Source organism: Microcaecilia unicolor, chromosome 3 (genome assembly GCF_901765095.1).
Source record: "Microcaecilia unicolor chromosome 3, aMicUni1.1, whole genome shotgun sequence".
Taxonomy (NCBI): domain Eukaryota; kingdom Metazoa; phylum Chordata; class Amphibia; order Gymnophiona; family Siphonopidae; genus Microcaecilia; species Microcaecilia unicolor.
Genome location: NC_044033.1, coordinates 494,675,953 through 494,698,126, shown reverse-complemented (window position 1 = coordinate 494,698,126; position 22,174 = coordinate 494,675,953). Strand labels below are relative to the sequence as shown.

At 43.6% G+C, this 22,174-nt stretch overlaps 1 long non-coding RNA gene across 1 annotated transcript; it reads right to left on the bottom strand.

Moving 5' to 3' along the window:
- Positions 1–5,372: 5,372 nt before the first annotated feature.
- LOC115465284 lies at positions 5,373–14,679 on the bottom strand. The gene is made up of 3 exons (XR_003941385.1): positions 14,668–14,679; positions 5,845–5,849; positions 5,373–5,452 (listed from the first exon to the last, which is right to left on the bottom strand). It is a non-coding gene; the product is annotated as an uncharacterized LOC115465284 (long non-coding RNA).
- Positions 14,680–22,174: the final 7,495 nt, after the last annotated feature.

The following is a 22,174-nucleotide window of genomic DNA, read 5'->3' as shown; positions in this document are numbered from 1 at the left end:
AAGGACCTGATCGATTTACCAATGTAATATTTCTCACAGGGGCATTTGATATAATAAATGATGCCCACAGAACGGCATGTGGTTCTGTGCTTTAATGTATATGTTCTGCCGTTGCAGAAAAAATCTGAGCCCTCAATGGTCGTGGGGCATGTTTTGCAACGGGATTTCATGCACTTGAAATGGCCTGGATTGACAATATTGTCAATTGGAACAATTGGTAAAACCGCAGGACTTAGGATTTCTTTGAGGTTTTTAGAGCGTGAAAACGCAGTCCTAATGTTAAAGTTTGAAAACACTGGATGTGATTTGATAATGTCCCAATGGCGTCTAACAATGGCTGCAGTGGCCTCCCCGCCAGGAGTATATCTTGTGACAAAGGTCATAATTTGTTCATCATGTTGTGTACGTGGTGCAGGTTGAAGCAACCAGTCTCTGTTGTTGTGCTTTGCCCTAGTGTATGCTCGCTTTATTATTTTACGTGGATAATTTCTCTGTAGTAATTTGGCACCGAAGGTCTCTGAATGTGCTTTGTAATCAGCATCTGTAGTGCAAATCCGTTTAAATCGAAGAAACTGCGAAAAAGGAAGACTTTGCCTTAATGCTTTGGGATGGCAACTTCTATATTCCAAAAAAGTGTTGCGGTCAGTGCTCTTGACAAATACATTAGTAATAAATTGTTTCTCGAATAGGTGGATCTCTACGTCCAAAAAATGGATCTCTGATTCTGACCAGGTTAAAGTGAATTGAATCCTAGAATGACATTGATTCAACCAGCGATGAAATGACTGTAATTGCTCAACACTACCATACCAGACAATGAATATGTCGTCGATGAAACGTTTCCATGTCCCTAACTGATCTTTAAAAGGGGATCTTGTCAACCATTTCTCTTCGAACTGTGCCATGTATAGGTTGGCTAAAGTGGGGGCGAATGTCGCTCCCATAGCCACTCCAGATTTTTGTTTATATAAATCATCTTGGAAGCAAAAAAAGTTGTTACATAATGCTATTTCTGCCAGTTTACACAGAAAGTCAGTGGGGACCTGATGTGGACTAGGGCGATTTTTCAAGGTTTCCCCAATGACTTCCAACAGCTCGTTTTGGGGAATCATAGTGTATAAAGATTTTATATCAAAGGTTGCCATTATAATGGGAGAGTCTGGTAGCTGTATATTCTGTAAAATGTTGAGAAAATGTGTAGTGTCTTTGATGTGTGTGGGAGTCTTTTTCACAAAATCTTGTAAAAACGTGTCTACATATTCAGATAATGGTTCAAGGAGAGATCCTCGGGAAGACATGATGGGTCTCCCCGGGGGATTGTGTATGTCTTTGTGAACTTTTGGTAGTGTGTATAGAACTGGAATGATGGGAAATTTTCTATTCAAATACTGAAAATCTTTTTTATTCAGGAAACCTGCTTCCTCTGCCCTCGTAGTGATCTCCATTATGTTTTCTTGAAGATATTTCGTGGGATCATGGTTTAATTTAACATAAGAAGTAGTGTCTGCCAATTGTGAATGAATCTCTGTTATATATTTAGGTCTATCCAAAATTACAGTAGCTCCACCTTTGTCCGCCCGTTTCAATACTATATCTGTATTCTTCCTCAGCGATTGTAAAGCTTTCCGTTCATCATGGGTCAAATTGTCGTGGAAACGACGTGGTTTTTTATTATTATTATGTAGCTGACTGACGTCTCTTAGGACTAGCTGTTTGAACACCGACACTACTGGATCGATGGGAATGGGCGGTATCCATTGAGATTTGTCTTTAACACGGGAGGAAGAATCTTGCATGCCCTTGTCCTTAAAAAAGATCTTAAGTTGCAAGGCACGGATAAATTTTTCAAGATCTATTCTGAATTGAAAGCTGTTGAAGAATTGAGCTGGTACATAAGAAAGGCCTTTAGATAATAGAGAAATCTCAGCCGAGTTGAAAGTATGTGCAGACAAATTAATCACATTCTGGTCTATTGGAATTGAGATCGTGTCCGTGGGCGTGACCTGGGTAAACCTCTGTTCATACCCCTTCTGTTGCCCCTTGTTCTTGCTGATCTTGTTTGTCTGTGGTCTAAAAAATCGTCAGTGTCGCTACCTGAGGAACTTTCTGTGAATTGAAAGGCTTTGAACGCCACTTGTTTGTGGCTGGTGGCTGCCGTGTTGGATGTTGACATATCGTTCACTTGATTGTCTTTATTATACATCCATGGATAGACACGTCCTGCTGAATAATCGCCTCTATCTCTCGACAATGACTTTTCCTTTAGGAAGCCATCCAAACCTTTTTTAAACCCCGCCAAGCTAACTGCCCAAGGTGGGGGGCACATTTTGTTCAGATGCCCTGCCATTGCCCCCCCCCTGCTGGCCTGCCACTTTCCACCCACTCCTGCAGCAAATACCCTACTCCTCCCCCTGCCTGGGAAACAGCTCTCAGTGCCCCCCCTTGGCGCAACACCCAAGCCCCTGCCCTGCAAAACCTCCTCCCCCTGCCTACCAATCAGCTCTCAGTGCCCCCCCCCCCTTGGCGCAACACCCAAGCCCCTCCGCCCCGGTGCAGCACCCAAGCCCCTACCCCCCCCAACGCATCACCCAAGACCCTCCCCCCGGAGCATCACCAAAGCCCCTACCCCCCCCCTCTCGGGCACATCAACTCCCTCGCCACCCGCAACCGCCAATACTATTGCTGTCCGGCCGCTGCTGCTTCTCCTGTGGAGCAGCAGCGGCCGGTGCAAAAAGACAAAAGCCAAAAAAAGATTTTTAACCTGAAACGCAGCTCCGTAGACAGCCATCTGGCATTGGCTGTCGTCACTGCAGCCGCTCCTCCTCTCCCCTCCACGTCACTGCTCCTGCAGGAAGACCCCGGAGGAGCGCAGCGACGTCAGAGGGGAGAGGAGGAGCGGCTGCAGAGATGACAGCCAATGCCAGATGGCTGTCTACGGAGCCGTTTTTCAGGTTAAAAATCTTTTTTGGGCTTTTTTTCCTTTTTGTACCGGCTGCTGCTGCTCAACAGGAGTCGCAGCAGCAGCCGGACAGCGTTAGTATTGGTGGCTGCGGGTGGCGAGGGGGTTGATGTGCCCAAGGGGGGGTAGGGGCTTGGGTGATGCGCCAAGGGGGGAGGGGAGGGTCGCTGGACATGGGTGGCTGCAGGGGGAGAGGAGGGTCGCTGGACATGGATGGCTGCAGGAGGGGCAGGGAAGAGGGAGGTGGGGAGGGGGTCCTGAGACCAGATGGGTGGCTGCAAGGGAGGGCAGGGGAGACAGAAGGGACGCTGCAGGGGGGGCAGGGGAAGAGGAGGGTCGCTGGACATGGGTGGCTGCAGGGGGGTCAGGGGAGAGAGGTGGGTCATTGGACATGGGTGGCTGCAGGGGGCAGGGGAGAGGAGGGTTGCTGGACATGGGTGGCTGCAGGGGGAGAGGAGGGTCGCTGGACATGGATGGCTGCAGGAGGGGCAGGGAAGAGGGAGGTGGGGAGGGGGTCCTGAGACCAGATGGGTGGCTGCAAGGGAGGGCAGGGGAGACAGAAGGGACGCTGCAGGGGGGGCAGGGGAAGAGGAGGGTCGCTGGACATGGGTGGCTGCAGGGGGGTCAGGGGAGAGAGGTGGGTCATTGGACATGGGTGGCTGCAGGGGGCAGGGGAGAGGAGGGTTGCTGGACATGGGTAGCTGCAGGGGGAGAGGAGGGTCGCTGGACATGGGTGGCTGCAGGGGGAGCAGGGGAGAGAGGAGGGCCACTGCACATGTGTGGCTGCAGGGGCAGAGGAGACAGGAAGGACACTGCAGGGGGGGGGGGATTACCTTGCTAGCGCCCACTTCATTGCCTACCGAAACGGGCCTTTTATACTAGTCATTTAGAAATTATAAGTAGTAGTAGTTGTAGTAGTATTACCAACCATGTGACATTTTCAATGCAGATGAAATAGGTCTTTATTGGAAAACTATTCCAGATGGGATGCTGGTATTGAAGCAGGTAGAGGTGGCCGGAACAAAAATGACAAAGGAAAGACTGACAACGCTACTCTCATGCAACATGGATAGAAGTGAAAAATTAGATCCGTTAACAATCGGGGAAAGTAAACAGCCATGTTGGTTCAAGAATATAAACAACTCCCAGTAGCCTATGAGGCAAACAAAAATGCTTGGAAGACCCAATTTGGCTGCAATGGCTGAAAAAATTGGGGGTGGGGCCCTTTTACTAAGCTGCGTAGGCACCTACACATGCCTAATGTGTGCCAATTTGGAGTTACCATCTGGCTACCGAGTGGCTCTTGCAGTAATTTCATTTTTTGGCACGTGTGTCCAAAAAATAATTTTTATTTTCTGACTCACGTCAGCTACGCATGTCAAGTGGCATTTGATGCTCGTAGGTCATAACCGCCTGGTTAACGCATGAGACCTTAAGTCAATAGCTGGCGGTAAGGTCTCAGACCCAAAATGGATGCTCACCAATTTTTATTTTGCCACACGTCCATTTTTGGCAAAAATGTTAAAAAAGGCCTTTTTTACAGGTGCGCAGAAAAATGGATCTGTGCAAGCCCAAAACCCGTGCCTACACTACCGCAAGCCATTTTTCTGCAAACCTTAGTAAAAGGACCCCTGGATAACACAATGCGCAGGCAGAAGCGTGAAATTCTAATGCTATTTGACAACTGTGCAGCACACAGCGCTGATGTTAGACTATCAGACGTTAAGATTGTGTTCCTATGACCCAGCACAATTTCACTTATCTAGTCAATGGATCGGGGTATCATAGCCAGTTTCAAGAAGCATTACAGAGTGCTGGTGCTGTGCCCATATGATAAGGGCAATAGACAATGATGAAAACATTGGCAAGAGAGTGGCTGAGTTGGCTTGCAACCTAAGCCTACTGGACTCACTACACATGCAAAAGGAGTACAATTTCCAACTGCTACAGATGGGCTAGCTTTATGAAATAATGCTATGATGATTTCCCAGTAGGTGGATCTCCCAGTAGGAATTACTCCAGAGGAGTTTGACTGCGATGTGGCTGTCGACCTGACAGATATAAACAATGAAGAGATTTGCTCAGAGTTACAGTCTGTGGCTGAGGATGCTGGAGACACAGATGATGAGCCAATGGGGGCAGAAGTTGGCAGGGTAACGGTTGCCAGAGTTATGAACATTATTATGACTCGCTGAACCTTGTCTACAACACAAATAGACCACTGTAGAGAAAACAATTACAGATTTTTTTAAATATCTTTTAAATAACACTAGTTCTGTGTTGCCAAATTTTTATTTATGTTTTATTGATATTTTTCAGAAAAGCGTTAACAGTTCAATAGCAGTACTATAATAGATAAGTTAAGCTACACTGGTTCTGTGTGATTTCTTAAATAATGGTGTGAACATGGTAACTTTGGTTATGTGCACGATCCAGTTAATTGCAAGTAAAAATCCAGTCTGGAGCCCTTGCACTTTACTGGAGTGCACTGTACTATGATAAGACATTTGAAGAGACTTTGTCCATATTGGAAATTTAAAAGTGAGGAAAGTTTGAAAGTCCATCGCAAAAGAAAAGTTTCATATAACATCAAGACCTATGAGGAAGAGGCTATTTTTGCATTTGAAAAAAGTACATTTATGCTTAAACTAGTAAAAAAAGCCTGTTTCTCATTGAAATGAAACGGGCGCTAGCAAAGTAATCACCTTCTGCCATTAATGTTTTTAAGGGAAGTTCCAGCGTCCCCCTCCTTCCCAATTCCAGGGTCCCCCCTCCCTCCCTCCCAGTTCCAGGGCCCTCCCTCCCTCCCAGTTCCAGGGTTGTTGTCCCTCCCTCCGAGTTCCAGGGTCGTCGTCCCTCCCTCCCTCCCTTCCAGTTCCAGGCACCCTCCCTCCGAATTTTAAAAGTCATCCTGACTTACCTCATTGGGGCTACGGCGGCCAGCAGGCTCGGCACTTACTTCAGTTTTCCCTTCTCTGTCTCTCAGCTTTGGTCCCGCCCTCATTTCCTGTTTCCGCAAGGGCGGGACCAGAGCTGAGAGACAGAGAAGGGAAAACTGAAGTAAGTGCCGAGCCTGCATGCTTTTTACCGCGCGAGGTAAGTCAGGATGGCTTTTAAAATTCGGAGGGAGGGGGCCTGGAACTGGAAGGGAGGGAGGGATGATGACCCTGGAACTGGGAGGGAGGGGGGACCCTGGAATTGGGAGGGAGGGGGACGCTGGAACTGGGATGGAGGGGGGACGGATGACGACCCTGGAACTCGGAGGGAGGGAACGAACTTCCGGTGGTGAATATTATATGCAGCCTTCCCTTCCCTCTGAGGGTGGGGCACTGAGAGCGAGTGCGAGGCCTGTGGTTGGTCCCTTCTCCTTCTGACGTCACGTTTCTTTCCCTGGCAACTATACAGAGTTCCCTCGAGGGCGGGACAATTACGAACCCTACGAACACTACACGGCTTCACTGCCATGGAGTCAGCTTCAGAACGTTGGAGGTGCGAATTATTATATTAGATGTGCCAGTGGATCTAAAAAATGTAAAGAAAACACGTGATGCTTGTTATTTCTTGATAGATTTATTGTCTGGGGTTTAAGTATATGTTTGACCCCTTAATAAGGGAATCCACGCCTTTAAAAAGCAAACCAAAGATGCATGCTTTTCTTTAATGCTCCAAAAGCTATGCCTATATATTTTTATTAGGATAGTAATGACAGATGCTACTACACAATACCTGCCTCTTCTCAAGACAGTATGATATGGTTTCAATAACACACGCTTATGGGGATAGACTTAAAAATCTCAACATGTATACTTTGGAAGAAAGGCAGGAGAAAGGAGATAAAAAGATATAGTAGAATTAGAAAAAGGTTCAAAGAAGAGCAACCAAAATAATAAAGGGGATGGAACTCCTCTCGTATGAGGAAAGGCTAAAGAGATTAGGACTCTTTAGCTTGGAAAACAGATGGATGAGGAGAGATATGACTGAGGTCTACAAAATCCTGAGTGGTGAAGAATGAGTAGAAGTAACTCGATTTTTTATTTGTTCCAAAAAGTACAAAGACTAGGGGGACAATCAAGAAAGTTAAATGGGAATACTTTTAAAATAGGAGGAAATATTTTTTCACTCAACAAATAAGCTCTGGAGGATGTGGTAACAGCGGTTAGCGTATTTGAGTTTAAAAAAGGTTTGGACAAGTTCCTGAAGGAAAAGTCCATAATCTGCTATTGAGACAGACATGGGGAAGCAACTGCTTGCTCTGGGATTTGTAACATGGAATGTTGCCACGATTTGGGTTTTTGCCAGATACTTATGTCCTGGCTTGGCCACTGTTGGAAACAGGATACTGGGCTAGATGGGCCAGTATGGCTACTCTTATGTTCTTAGGAGATATGATAGAGACATTTAAGTACTTACATGGCATAAACACACAGGAGGCGAGTCTCTTTAATTTAAAAAGGAAGCTCTGGAATGAGGAAGAATAGGATGAAGGCAAAAGGGGATAGACTCAGAAGTAACCTGAGGAAATACGTATTCATGGAATGGGTGGTGAATTTGTGAAATGGCCTCCCAGTGGAAGCGGTAGAGATGAAACAGTATCTGAATTCAAGAGAGCTTGGGACAAGTACATAGGATCTCTAAGGGAGTGACAGGGATAGTAAATGGCATGGATGGGCAGACTGGATAGGCCTTAAGGCCTTTATCTGCCTACATTTTTCTCTGTTTCCTTTGATTCCTCTAGTATTATTCTTGCTAGTTAATCTAATTTGGAAGTTGTGACTTTCTAGGGGTTTAATAGAGATATGTCTACAGGGAATCAATGTTCCCAGAGAAAGAAAAGGGGGGGGGGGGAAAAAAGCATTAACCAATTTGTCTGGCAGAGTTGGATAGAAGGCATTGCTGCGGCAGACTGATCAGCTAAATAACATGCTTATTAAAAGCAATCTACAAGAATGCACCATCTTTCCTGTTTCCATTTATCTTCTGGTCAACTCAGCTGAGATTGTGCATTAAAGTGCAGGCAGTCATTACATTTGCTTTATTAAATTCTATAAACAGCCCTGTAAAGTCACAGTGAAGATGCTTATAAGATAAGCAGTTCGCTAATACAGTAACTTGTCTGTACTTTGAGGATCGGAGGTCTGGAAACTACTGCACAGCACAGGGGAAGGGGCAGAAAGCATTGGATCCTTACTTGAGTTGTAACCATTTTATTTGGCTGTGCTTTTCATCTGCTGGGGGAGAGTTGGGGAGAGATATTATAATGGTATCATGTATTAACTCCTGTAGGAAGGTGATTGTAGATTTCTCAGTAATCAGGAAACATAGAATAAGGATTATTTTGCTTCTTGACCAATGATACTACTGCCAGGGCTCTGGCCATTTTTGAAGATACTGTGGATAAGGCAGGAGCAACCGGAGACTGTTCAGCCCCCATTAACACAAGGGATCATAAGGTTTAGGCTAGAGAAATGCAGAGGGCAAGAGGAATTGATTAAAAAAAAAGGTTTTGGGTGAAAGCACAGCAGAGATGACTATCATTTTTTTAAGAAAGCAGGAAAGGGAAATGGGACTTGACATACCGCCTTTCTAAGGTTTTTGCAACTACATTCAAAGCAGTTTACATATATTCAGGTACTTATTTTATACCAGGGGCAATGGAGGGTTAAGTGACTTGCCCAGAGTCACAAGGAGCTGCAGTGGGAATCGAACTCAATTCCCCAGGATCAAAGTCCACTGAAGGAGGTCACATGATGTGGTGAGTAAAGATGTGTCCTTTTAACTTTCTGGGAGCTGTTCCTCTGAGTCCATTGTCAAGAACCTCTCCTAATTTGGACAATGTTATAGTACTTACCTGTTCCTGAAAGTACTATATGGACAAATTAAATAATATATTTGTTGAATTACATTAACCTGCACTGTAAGGTTTAAGGACATGTGCTCAGAACATAAAGACCATATATTTAACTTTATAAGGTTTATTTACAATACAGGTAACATATTAATGTTACAAGAGAGAGGCAGTTTTTAGGAATCTTTAACAAGGGGAATGTGCTTTCAAGATAGCAAGTCTGAATTATAAATTAGGCTGGATTAATGGTAACTCACTTTGACGGATGCTGCTGGTTGGAGTGATGAAGGAGATCCTTGCTGGAAAATAACTCTTTTTGTTGCAGAGTTGTTGCTGGAGCCTGAGAAAGTTTTATCTGGAATGTGTTTGAAGTCTAGCAAGGCTTAGTGAAGGTCCAGATCAGGAAGCGGACAAAGAGAGCAGGGCCAGAGCGCAAGAGTCAAGAGAGCGAACTGAAAATGTTCCAGGCTTTTTATAATCTCTTGTTGTACCATAGACTGAAGTCAGGTGGGGTGTACTCGATCCAATGAAAACTCAGGGATAGCTGAAAACTGGTTTCATCTAATTTTGAGATGGAGCATGGTAACTGGTCACATGTTTTAATGACATCATAAGACTTTCTATCTGGACGTCTGCTGGTAGCTACACATCCATATTTGACAGGATTAAAAGAGTTCGGCATAGATGGGCTTCTTTTGTCAGATTAGGTGGGTAGATGGACTTTTCAGTCCCTGAGTCATTGTCTGTAAGTTTCATCCAGTCTTTTTGATTACTCTCAATATGCAGACTTTTGTTCTTTGAAGCTGTGTTGATTAACTGTAAGTATCCACCCGGCTAGCTTTTGTTATATGTAGTTTCCAGGGGGAAGGGGAAGCCCAGTTTATCTGAAAATCTTTTGGTTCTAGTTCTGTTCCCTCTTTTGGGGAAAATGATATTAGTAAATGTAATTGGTAGATGAATGGGAGGAAAATGGGAAATGTGTGGATATGGTGAAAGTATACTTGGTTCAATGTGTTGGGTTGAGAGTGGTGTATAACAGGATTGTTTATTTTTTTGGGGACCTTTGGAGTATGGCAGGAAGGACAAGAGAGTGACAAGTGGCCATGAGTGACTTGTATGGATGAGGTGGTGGCAATGACGAAGAGAGCTGGGATTGTATGCAGCAGGGAGAAAGAGTATTTTCTTAAGTTTGAGAACAGCTTTGATGGTATGTGTGGGTTCAGGGTGGGAGTGGCTCCCAACATGATCTACCAGTTTGGAAGGATGTGGAATGAGGGTTTGACTACTTTTTTTTTTGAGGGGGGGAAGCAGGATTGGGAGGTGAATTGTGGCTGGGATAGGGGAGGTACTGTTCACTATTGTATCAGGACTGGGGTTGATGGCTGGAGAGTGTTGGCAGGGGACCTATGAGTAGCAGGGGAAGGACTGGAACCCTAGTTGACCTTATTTGAATTTCAAAGCCTCGGAGGTATGGGAAGCTGTTTGTTCATTTGTAGAACTAAGAACACAGTGAAGTTTGCGTCATGAAATGTATGTGACATGGGTTTGTCAATCAAGTGGTAGACCCTTTTAGATGAACAAAGCATGGGTTGGTCATACTCTTTAGTAAAACTTTTGCTATACAAATTTTAGGGCAAACTGTAGATCTCCAGGGAAGATATTTAAGATACAAGTGGCCCAATTCTTGTTGGGTTCGGTCTGTGTACTCAATACTTATGACCATGATTTTTATTTAAATCTAAATTGACATTTCAGCCAGAATGTGCAACTCTCAATAATATTGGTAGGAGACTTTAATATAGTTATAGATTTGTTAATGGACAGGTCTGGAGAGAGGGGGAGGGGTGAACACTTGAAAGAAAGGATTTCCCCTTCTTTGTGACTTCCTGGGGGTTGGTAGGTACCTGGAGAGTGCTTCAAACCTTGGTAAGAGACTACACACATGTGGCAAGGGTCCATGATAGTATGCAAGGATTGATTATATTTTCTTATTTGCAGGATGTTTCTTATGGTGGTGCTGGTGTAGATTGGACTATTGTAAATATCAGATCATGTACCTGTGTGGATTGATTGAGAGGCTTGATACTACAAAGAGGTGGTCTTTTTCAAGCTACCTATATAAAGATGTGAACTTTCAGAGGTATCTCATAGATAAATGGAAGGACTTTCTTGAATTTAACCAGGAATTAGGAGCATTCCTCTAATCCATATTTATTCTGGGAAATTGCTAAAATGGCTACTGAAATGGTAAATTTCCTATATTTATTTGGATTTTGCCCACACCTTTTTCAGTAGTAGCTCAAGGTGAGTTACATTTAGGTATACTGGATATTTCTCTGTCCTAGGAGGGCTCACAATCTAAGTTTGTACCTGAAGCAATGGAAGGTTAAGTGACTTGCCCAAGATCACAAGGAGCAGCAGTGGGATTTGAACTGGCCACCTCTGGATTTCAAGAGCGGTGCTCTAACCACTAGACCATTCCTCCACTCCCCAAACAGGAAACTGGTTGAAAATATTCTTGGTTTGGAGAAGACGTTATGTGAGGACAAAGGTATATGGACAATCCCTCTCAGGCAAATAGAGCTGTTTGTTGCTACCCAAGAACATTTGAATATTGTAATATATGAGCAAACTAAGAAGGCTTTGGTTCATTGTAAGTTTACAGGGTTGATATTCAAAGCAATCAGAAATGGCTCCTGGTTGGTTAAATCATTTTGTTCGGGGCCATCTACTGATATTCAGGGGCAGTTAACCAGTTAGTGTCGCTGAATATCACCACAGACGACTAAGCTCAAGGCTGGCTACTTTGTGTGTGGTCCATGGGCGGAGTCAGCATTTATGCGATTAAGTGCCAATATTCAGCACTTAAAAGTTTAGCTATCCAATTGGATCACATTAAAGTCATACCTATATGTGGTGTCGCTTATGCAGTTGTGCTGAACATTGCACTTAACCATATAAGAGATAGGTGGCTGCATAAACCCTGTTATTCAATGCCAGTGCCTGGACTTGGCTTGACATTGAATATTCAGAAATAATGCTGGCAGCAGCTAAAAACACACTCAGTGCCACTGGCTAAATATCGACCCCTACATTTTTAAATTTTGGAACAAACCGGGCAAGATGCTTGCGAATCATAAATTTACTCCTGGGCCCAAGGTATAAGAACATATAAGAGTAGCCCTACTGGGTCAGACCAATGGTCCATCCAGCCCAGTATCCTGTTTCCAACAGTTGCCAAGCCAGGTCACAAGTACTACTACTACTACTACTATTTAGCATTTCTATAGCGCTACAAGGCGTACGCAGCGCTGCACAAACATAGAAGAAAGACAGTCCCTGCTCAAAGAGCTTACAATCTAATAGACAAAAAATAAATAAAGTAAGCAAATCAAATCAATTAATGTGAACGGGAAGGAAAAGAGGAGGGTAGGTGGAGGCGAGCGGTTACAAGTGGTTACGAGTCAAAAGCAATGTTAAAGAGGTGGGCTTACTACTACTATTTAGCATTTCTATAGCACTACAAGGCGTACGCAGCGCTGCACAAACATAGAAGAAAGACCCATAGAAGAAGTACCTGGAAGAAACCCAAATCATGGCAACATTCCATGCTAAAAATTTCAGGGCAAGCAGTTACTTCCCTATGTCTGTCTCAATAGCAGACTATGGAATTTTCCTCCAGGAACTTGTCCAAACCTTTTTTAAACCCAGACACGCTAATCCTGTTACTACATCCTCCGGCAAAGAGTTCCAGAGCTTAACTATTCTTTGAGTGAAAAAATATTTCCTCCTATTTGTTTTAAAAGTATTTCCATGTAACTTCCTTGAGTGTCTCCTACCTATATTACTTCTGTTCGTGCCCCCCCCCCCCACACAAGTACTATTGTAAATTACTCAGAGGAGAGGGGGTTTTGCGAATATTATGCCAAACTATATAAACTGGAATGGGGAGGTATAGAGGGGTTGGATCAGTTTCTGCAGGACTTAGATCTACCGTAATCTCTGCCTGCGCATTTAGAGGGGCTTGGTTCTCCCCTGAATGCCCAGGAAATTCAAGGGGTACTAAGGGGAATGCAGTTGAGTAAGATCAGATAGATTTCTGGCCGAATTTTGCAAAATTTTGCAAGATCTGATTGAGGCATTGATTATGGTTGAATTGAAACCTAGAAAAGACCTGCTCCTTCCACATTCATGTAGGCCTATATTCTGGTTGAATCTGAATACAAATATTTTGGCTAAAATTATGACAAATAGATGCATTAGAATAATTCCAGCACTGGTATTGGAGGAGCAGGTGGGATTCGTGCAGGGTAGTTATGTAGTGGTACATGTTGTAACCAGGTACCTCTCTTGTGCAGCCAAGGATAGAACAATCTCCTCCAGCCACAGGCTCCCGGCACAATGAAGAAACAGATGTCCACCAGTAACTTCAATCTTAAGGACTTTTATTTCATGCAGGTTTCTAGTACACAGTTCCAACAGCAGCATAGCACATACCAGGATTCAATACAGGCTTACAGGCTTCAGTCTGGGCTCCTTATCCAGTGCACAATAAACAGTAATTCAATTCCCAGGACAAACAGTTCTTTCAGTTCATCATCACATTTCAGTCATCAAGTAGCAGTTTCTACTTTCTATCCTCTTTACCTTCAGGAGAGTTCAATATTTTAGGGACTCCTTCTACCCAAGGGTTTTCCCCTGCATCAGCTTCACAGTGAATTCAATACTTTTGGGACTTCCTCTCACCCAAGGAATCTCAGCCTGCTTCAGTACTTTAGGGACCTCCCTGCTCAAGGGTTTTCAGCCTGCAACTGCTTCTCTCTCCTGAACTGAACTCAACTCCTGGGACTCCTTCCCACCTGCCTAATCAATCCCTGGCTTCAGCTACCACAACCAATCATTCTCCTTCCATTAGCTTCCTCACACCCCAAACCAGCTGAGTTGAGCATTAAACTAATGAGACCAATGATGAGCTCCTGCACACAGGGTTTCCTAACTCTCTTTCCGCCCAGTGGCAGCCACTCTACACAACCTTCCAACTTACACCCATGTCTTCCCTGATTGCAGCTAGGAGTCCAGTCCGGGTTCTTCATCTCCCCCCTCTGGCTCCTTGCCTGCAATGCCTTCTGGGACTTGTATTTCAGACTGAAACTGCCTTAACCCAACTATCCTGGATGTGACTTTATCACAATGTGCAGAGGCTTTTGGTTCCTATGGTATACTTTCAGCTAATTAGAACTCAATCACTGACACTGACAAGACATTTGATTGTGTGATTTGGCTGTATCTTTTTGAGATACTACAGCAAGTCATTTTGGATTCAAGGGAACCATTTAAAACAATTTGGGCGCTCGCGCTCTATACATTCCCCACTCCATCTGTCTTGAGCTATGGTTGTACCACATAAACCCAACCCCGGAAAACAAACAAACAATATAATTCTCAACAGTTTCCTGGTCAAAAATACACTGAGGAACAGGAACAGCAAAGACGTGATAACAGCTAAAATTAATCAAAATACATCATGTATTTGAGTAGTGGAAGCTCTCACCATAAATAGGCACCTAAGCTTTGATCAGTGCAGTACTATAAATGAATAATTCAGCCTATTAACTCTCATTTGACTCCATAACACATCCTTGAGCTTGCCAAATAAGTGTCAATGTGAATACGTTTTTAACTGTCCTATATGCAACAGTGTCCCAGTTGCAGTGCCAAAAATGGTGGGGTCAAACAACTGGAAGGGGGCATGGACAAGATTGGAATTGACCGTTGACTGGGTCCAGAAGCCCGAAAACATATTAACCATCAATATTTCTGGAGCTGACCTACCAATCTCAGCTGTCAATACTGAATAAAGGACTTTCTTTAGTTCCTACTAATAAGCACAATCCGTTAACCTCCCAGAGAGATATTGCCAGATTTGTGCATCTGACCAATCTTCCAGGAATCACTGGGTCATCTCTTGATTATGATAGATGTATTTGGGAGTCTTTTGGGCCTTAAATGGAACAATTCTATCTCAGAAGCACTGGCTGCTATTCAGGCTACCCGGGGCTGCTTGGAGGAGAGATTTCCATTTAAGTGGGCTGAAGAATCACAGCACTGGCTAATTTATATAAACTGAATATGACCATTTCTTGATGAACTTCAAGTTCTTCTGAGGACATGGTAGCCCTACCACTATCTGATTATTTTACCTTGATGGCATTATATGTGCTGCAAATGATATCTCTAGTGATTACTAGAGGTCTTTATCTGCTCCACCAGATCTAAAACATTATAACATGGCCATCCAGTTGTGACATAACAGATTTGGTTAGAAGTAGAAATCCCCTTTGGACTAGAAAGAGCATTGTTTGGGCCCCTTGGATATATGATATGTTCTCCATATCTCCTGAGCATGTGTGGTATCTTAGGTAGTGGGGCACACTTTATTTGCCCCACTGCATCAAATTTGGAGTTAGTCAGGCTGCTATTTGGAGGTGAATACCTAGGAATCGATCCTACTACTTATTCAGGGAAATAATGATTTTGAACTGGGTTTGCAATAAGCTGTATTTGAAGTTTAGGGGAATAAAGGAGTCCATTATTTTGTTTAGACACATCAGGACCTTCCAAGACCTATGTGGTCAATTTGACATTCTGACCCATTATTTGTTTGCATATTTATAGTTGAGGTACTAGATCTCGAGTCTGGATCTGATCAGTTTGAGTAAGAAAAGGAGCTCTTGGTGGATTTCTTCCTTATGAAGACAAACCACAAGGCCCCTGCTCCATTTTTAGTATGCTTCCATTTTACAAGGTAAATAGCCAATTGATTTCCAGGCTCTGATAGTTAAGTGTAAGAGGGATTTGAAAGTGGATATTCTGCCAAAAGCACATATGGGCTCTGTCAGAAATTATGATCCTTCAAGAAACCGAATATAACGTCCTGATGCTTCACAATTGTTTGCAAAAACAGGCTCGTAGAGCTGGAACTGTATACAAAACCCTGTGTATAAAATGTAGGGAAGGGGAGGGTTTGTTAGGTCATGACATTTAGTCATACCCAATGCTTCAGAAGTAGTGATCAGGGATACTTCAATACCTAGCAAAGGTAGTGGGGGCTCAAGTTTCATTGAGTGTTAAATTGCTTGTAATTGCTATGTATAAAATAGTTTTAATCGCTAATAATTGGTGGTGTTTTTTTTTTTTCCTGAGGAAGGCCTTCCTTGTTGCAAAATAGGTGTGCCTTGATTAATTGGTGAGAGAGGGACCCGCCTACCCTAATGCAATGGAGGATTGATTTTCATGGTCTAATGGGAATGAAAAAATATCAGCCAGAATAGGGGAATGGGGATGCAATGGTTGTTATCGCCCAATTATCAGCGCTGATTGGCTTATTGCTCAATTACATTATGTATACCAAGTTTAACACACTTAACTCCTAGCGCCATATATAGAATCTTGCCCAATATGTACTAAGTGTAGTTTGATGCATTTACCAGTTTGGAAATCTCAATAATAAAGAGATATAACTAACTAACCCTCCCCCCCCCCCTCCCTGTTTACTGAGTCATGCTAGTGGCTGAGTTGCTTTAATGCCGATGCAGCCCATTCACTTTGAATGCGCTGTGTCGGCATTGTAGCATGGCTTAGTATACGGGGGTAAATAAAGAGATCAAGGGGGAAGGGGGTACCAGAGGAAGCAGCACCATTATCTTAAAGGGGTTGCTTAGTGCCAGGAAGGCTGCCCTGTTTTCATTTTTAAGCATCAAAAAGTTGGTGGGAACCAGTTTCTCAGTGTACAAGTCCCTTATACAGTTTTTTTTTTTTTCTGAGAGCATCTACTCATGCATTAGTGGGCTGATGCCACTGGAAAAAATGTAACAACACCTCTTGAGGTCTTATTACCTTTCAGTGAGTAACACAGTTTGCAAAGTTTATGAGGAAAAGCTGAAGCGGCTAGGGCTCTTCAGCTTGGAGAAAAGACAGCTAAGGGGAAATATGATACAGGTCTATAAAATAATGAGTAGAGTGGAACAGGCAGACGTGAATCACTTGTTTACTCTTTCCAAAAATACTAGGACTAGGGGGCATGCAATGAAGCTACAAATTAGTAAATTTAAAACAAATCAGAGAAAATATTTCTTCACTCAATGTGTTATAGAATCCATGCCGATTTTGGAACACATCTCTAGGCATGCTATATAGAATTTGGGGGATAATGTTTGTATTTTGTACCCACGGGTTCATTTGGTGCTGAGGGAGAGTGAACTGTTTGCTCAGGTTGTGGGATTCCCAGTCAATTAGAATTGACTTCTTTTTGTATTTTTTGAGTATGCTCATTTCTTTGAAAATATTTTTCTAGAAGCACTTAAAGTCAATATTTTTCAGAGTACAACCACTGTAGACTTGCATTTGGATTATTAGTGGGGATTTTTTGGGATCAGTCATTTTTCTCTTCCATTTTGGAGAGTTCTTTTATTCTGATCCTTTTTTAACTCTTTAATAATAGGAACCAATGATAGTACTGGGACTCTATTTGATGAAGTGGGTTGACAATTTTCTAAGCACCCCTACTGGGATCCTTTGAGGTTTTCTTTGTTAATATTTGTTATCCCAAGGGTCACAAGGGGTGATACTCTGTAATAAAACAAAGTTTTCATAGTATGTTGGTAGTAATACTAGTTTGTTTCCCCAGCTTTTGGTTATTATTCAGAGCATGTGTGTGTCAGGGGCATTTTGCCCAGCAACACATGCAACTTACAGATACTATCAGTTCTGTGTGTTACTTGGCACTACTGTTCCATCTAAGCTGAGCGGGAATCCTTCCTCAACAGTCCTGCCAGTAGGGGGTGCTGTTTCACTATCACAATTTCAATAGTGAGGGACAGGCAAACTCAGCAGGGAACCTGCCTGTCTCTAGCAATTGAAAACATAATTATTGAAGCACTGTCCCTTACTGGTAGCAATGCAATGGAGGACCACCACTCAGCTAAGAGGAAACTGTGCTTGGCACTCTTAGGTGCTCCCTCTTAAGTCCGATCTTGAGATGATGAAATGACATAAGTGACTGTGCCTACCTTTTCACTAGTTTGGAGTGGAGGAGTAGCCTAATGGTTAGTGTAGTAAGATGAGATCCTGGGGAACAGGGTTCTATTCCCACTGCAGCTGCCTGTGGCCCTGGGCAAGTCACTTGATCATCCATTGCCCCAGGTACAAAAAACGCCTAAGATTGTAAGCCCACTAGGGAGAAAGTAGCTGTATATAATGTGTGCCGTGCTCCGTATATCTAGTAGTGCTATAGAAATGATAAGTAGTACTAGTCATTCAAATAACAGCTCAGATATGCCTTTAAGCCATTATAGACTTGGCACTAAGATGCCCCTTTGTGAAGCCCCAATTTAGCATCAATGTATATAGAATTGTCCCCTTAGATTGTAAGCCTTCGGGGGACAGGGAAATATCGAGTGTACCTGAATATAACTCACCTTGAACTACTACTGAAACAGGTGTGAGCTAAATCCAAAATACCCTCCCCCCCCACCACCATCTTGCCCAGAACTAAGATTTAGAAAAGATTTGGATGCCCAGGTCGGAGCTATTTGGGTGTCCCTTTCGATTATGGTACTAAGCCATACAGACTACTGCAATAGAATTTACGCGGGATGTAAAGAACAACTCATAAAGAAACTTCAGACTGCCCAAAACACAGCAGCTAGGCTCATATTTGGAAAAATGCGATTCAAAAGCGCCCCTCTGAGAGAAACTACACTGGCTACCAATCAAAGAACGCATTGCTTTCAAAATCTGCACCCTGGTCCATAAAATCATCTACAGCATCGCCCCGGGATACATGACAGACCTCACAGACCTACCAACAAGAAACACAATCGGATCAACACGAACATACCTAAATGTCCATTACCCAAGCTGCAAATGACTCAAATACAAATCAACATATTTTATTTATTTTATTACCCCACACTTTCCCACTCATGGCAGGCTCAATGCAGCTTACATGGGGCAATGGAGGGCTAAGTGACTTGCCCAGAGTCACAAGGAGCTGCCTGTGCCTGAAGTGGGAATCGAACTCAGTTCCTCAGGACCAAAGTCCACCACCCTAACCACTAGGCCACTCCTCTACTGTTGCTATTATTTGAGTTTCTACATGGAATGTTGCTAGTATAGCAACATTCCATGTAGAAGTCAGCCCTTGCAAATCACCAATGTGGCCAGGCAGGCTTCTGCGAGTCTGACGTCCTGCACGTACTTGCAGGACGTCAGACTCACAGAAACAGAATAGCAACATTCCATGTAGAATCTCCAGTAGTAGCAACATTCCATGTAGAATCTCCAATAGTATCTATTTTATTTTTGTTACATTTGTACCCCGCACTTTCCCACTCATGGCAGGCTCAATGCAGCTTACATGGGGCAATGGAGGGTTAAGTGACTTGCCCAGAGTCACAAGGAGCTGCCTGTACCTGAAGTGGGAATCGAACTCAGTTCCTCAGAACCAAAGTCCACCACCCTAACCACTAGGCCACTCCTCCAGCTTCTCCTATATAAGCACACAACTGTGGAATGCACTACCAAAAGCCATGAAAACAATGCATGACCACCTAAACTTCCGGAAATCACTAAAAACCAACCTGTTCGAAAAGGCATACCCTATCGACCCAACCTAAGTGCCTAAACCTTGCAACACAACGAAACCAAAGCTTGTAACAGACTCTGCATAACTCTTCCTCTTCACGATTCCCCATTATGTTTATAACACATGAACCTTATTCGACCACAACTACTCTTTGTATTTGTTTCTCTACCGGAGTTGGCGAATGCCTGTACGGTACAATGTAAGCCACATTGAGCCTGCAAATAGGTGGGAAAATGTGGGATACAAATGTAACAAATAAAATAAATAATTAAAAAAACACCCAAAAAAACCAGCCAGTGGCGTACCAAGGGGGGGGGGGGGGGCGGTCCGCCCTGGGTGCACGCTGCTGGGGGGTGCTGCAGCACGCGCCTGCTCCGAGTTCGCTAAACTCCGTCGCTCATTCGCTGCAGCTCCCTCTGCCACGGAACAGGTTACTTCCTGTTCCGGGGCAGAGGGGGAGCTGCAGCGAAGCCAAATTTAGCGAATTCGGAGCAGGCGCGCGTCGTGGCACCCCCCCCCAGCGGCGTACACCCGGGGCGGGGGTGTCATTTCGCCAGAGGGGGGGAGGTGTAATTTAGCGGGGGGGGGGGGCGCTGCACCCGGGGGGGGGGGGCGCATCGACGCTCCACCCGGGTGCCATCCAGGCCAGGAATGCCACTGAAACCACCTTCTGAGCAAATGTTTTATGAAGCAAGTTGATTATCACAAAAAGGGCAGAGGTATCTGATTGATTTCATGTACTATGAGAACTAGAAAATAAAATCCAGGGAGAGCAATGGATATGGTCAATTTAAATTTCGGTAACCTCATCATGCAAAGAACAGCAGCGACCAGGTTGTAGGTTATTAATTTCCCTTGATGCAGCCTATTGCACTTGTGACCAGTTTATTTTTAGACTCCTGAGCTTTTCATCATGTTAATGTAGACAGTGAGGTAGCCGTACAGTAAAACAAATTAATCTTTCTGCTCTGAAATCTGCATATTGTTTATAGGTGCTAAATGAAATACTTTTGATTGAAAGAAGAAGGCAGAATCTGGGACTTGAGCTGAGTTATGAAAGTTACTCTGAAATAAAGATGAATAAATCAAATCACCAACTACTGAGTGATATTTATTTTGGTAACAGATGCTGTTACCTGGATGTGCCACTGATCAGGCTATACCCAGATTTTCAGTGATATTATCCAGATAATGACACTGCGAGACCCCGAGCGAGGGTTGGGAGTGGACCGGAGTAATAATGTAGCCGGACCGAAGAGATGAACACAAAATCAGTGTTTATTTACAGAACTCCCTGGGCCTGTTCCTTCACAAGGTCTGAGACAAAGTGTAGGTAAACCTCTGTGGTTTAGGAAACACAATTATTAAGCAGGCCTAACACTATTTTATTATTTATACTTTATTAAATTTTATATGTCCAGTCCATCAAAAAAGATAAGATAAACAGATATCAAGTAAAATTACGATCCAAATGTAACAACTGAGATATTCACTCAGATTGCAACTGAGGTAATAAATGCGTACTGTCGAGCACAAAAAGGATAATGTAGATCCAAGAATTAGAGAAAAAAATTAAAAGAACAAATTAAATAAAAATGAGCAAGACATCTTTTCTGTCCTACCTCTACCCCAGCCTCTGCCTAACACCATGTGCAGGGTTATACATTGATAGTAACTTCTTCTTTAGCCACAAGAAAATCATTTAACTGTTTAGGTTCAAAAAAAAAAAAAAAGATAAATTTTACCTTAAAAAAACTATTAAACATAAACAAGGAAATCACAAAGCAAAGTTGGCGCCTAAAGCCTGAACTCAAGCCTGAAGGGCTAGGAAACCCTTGGGCCTTGTTTGTGTCTTTCTTGCTAAATCAGGAAATATCCTCACTTTTGAACCCAAAAATAGTGTATCCAAATGTCTAAAAGAAAGTTATAACACAGCATTCCGGTCTGGTCAGGTCACTTCACTGGCTTCCGATCAGATACCGCATTCAATTCAAGCTTCTCCTTCTTACCTACAAATGCACTCAGTCTGCTGCCCCTCATTACCTCTCTACCCTCATCTCCCCTTACGTTCCCGCCCGTAACCTCCGTTCACAGGATAAATCCCTCCTCTCAGTACCCTTCTCCACCACCGCCAACTCCAGGCTCCGCTCATTCTGCCTCGACTCACCCTATGCTTGGAACAACCTTCCTGAACCCTTAGGCCAAGCCCCCTCCCTGCCCGTCTTCAAGTCTTTGCTTAAAGCCCACCTCTTCAATGCTGCGTTCGGCACCTAACCCTTACCGTTCAGTGAATCCAGACTGCCCCAATTTGACTGCCCCTATCGGACCGACCGTTCACTTGTCTATTAGATTGTAAGCTCTTTGAGCAGGGACTGTCTCTCTTTGTTAAATTGTACAGCGCTGCGTAACCCTAGTAGCGCTCTAGAAATGTTAAGTAGTAGTAGTAGTAGTAGTTCCAAAGCAAAAGTAACCACCATCGTCGTCCTCATAGTAACAACTTCCAATTAAGATTCTAGGAAGACAGTTAAATTCAAATTTTCATCTCCAGTAACTCCTAGAGGTTCCCTTGATGTTCCTCCTGGGGCCAAGATGTATTGCGCCCGCGTTATAGCAGGTAGAGAGTCACTAGCCATTCCCAGAGTCTCTACCAAATATTTTTTAACAATGTCCAAAGGAGCAATTAAAGGTGACTTAGGGAAATTAAACAGTCTCAGGTACACACCTC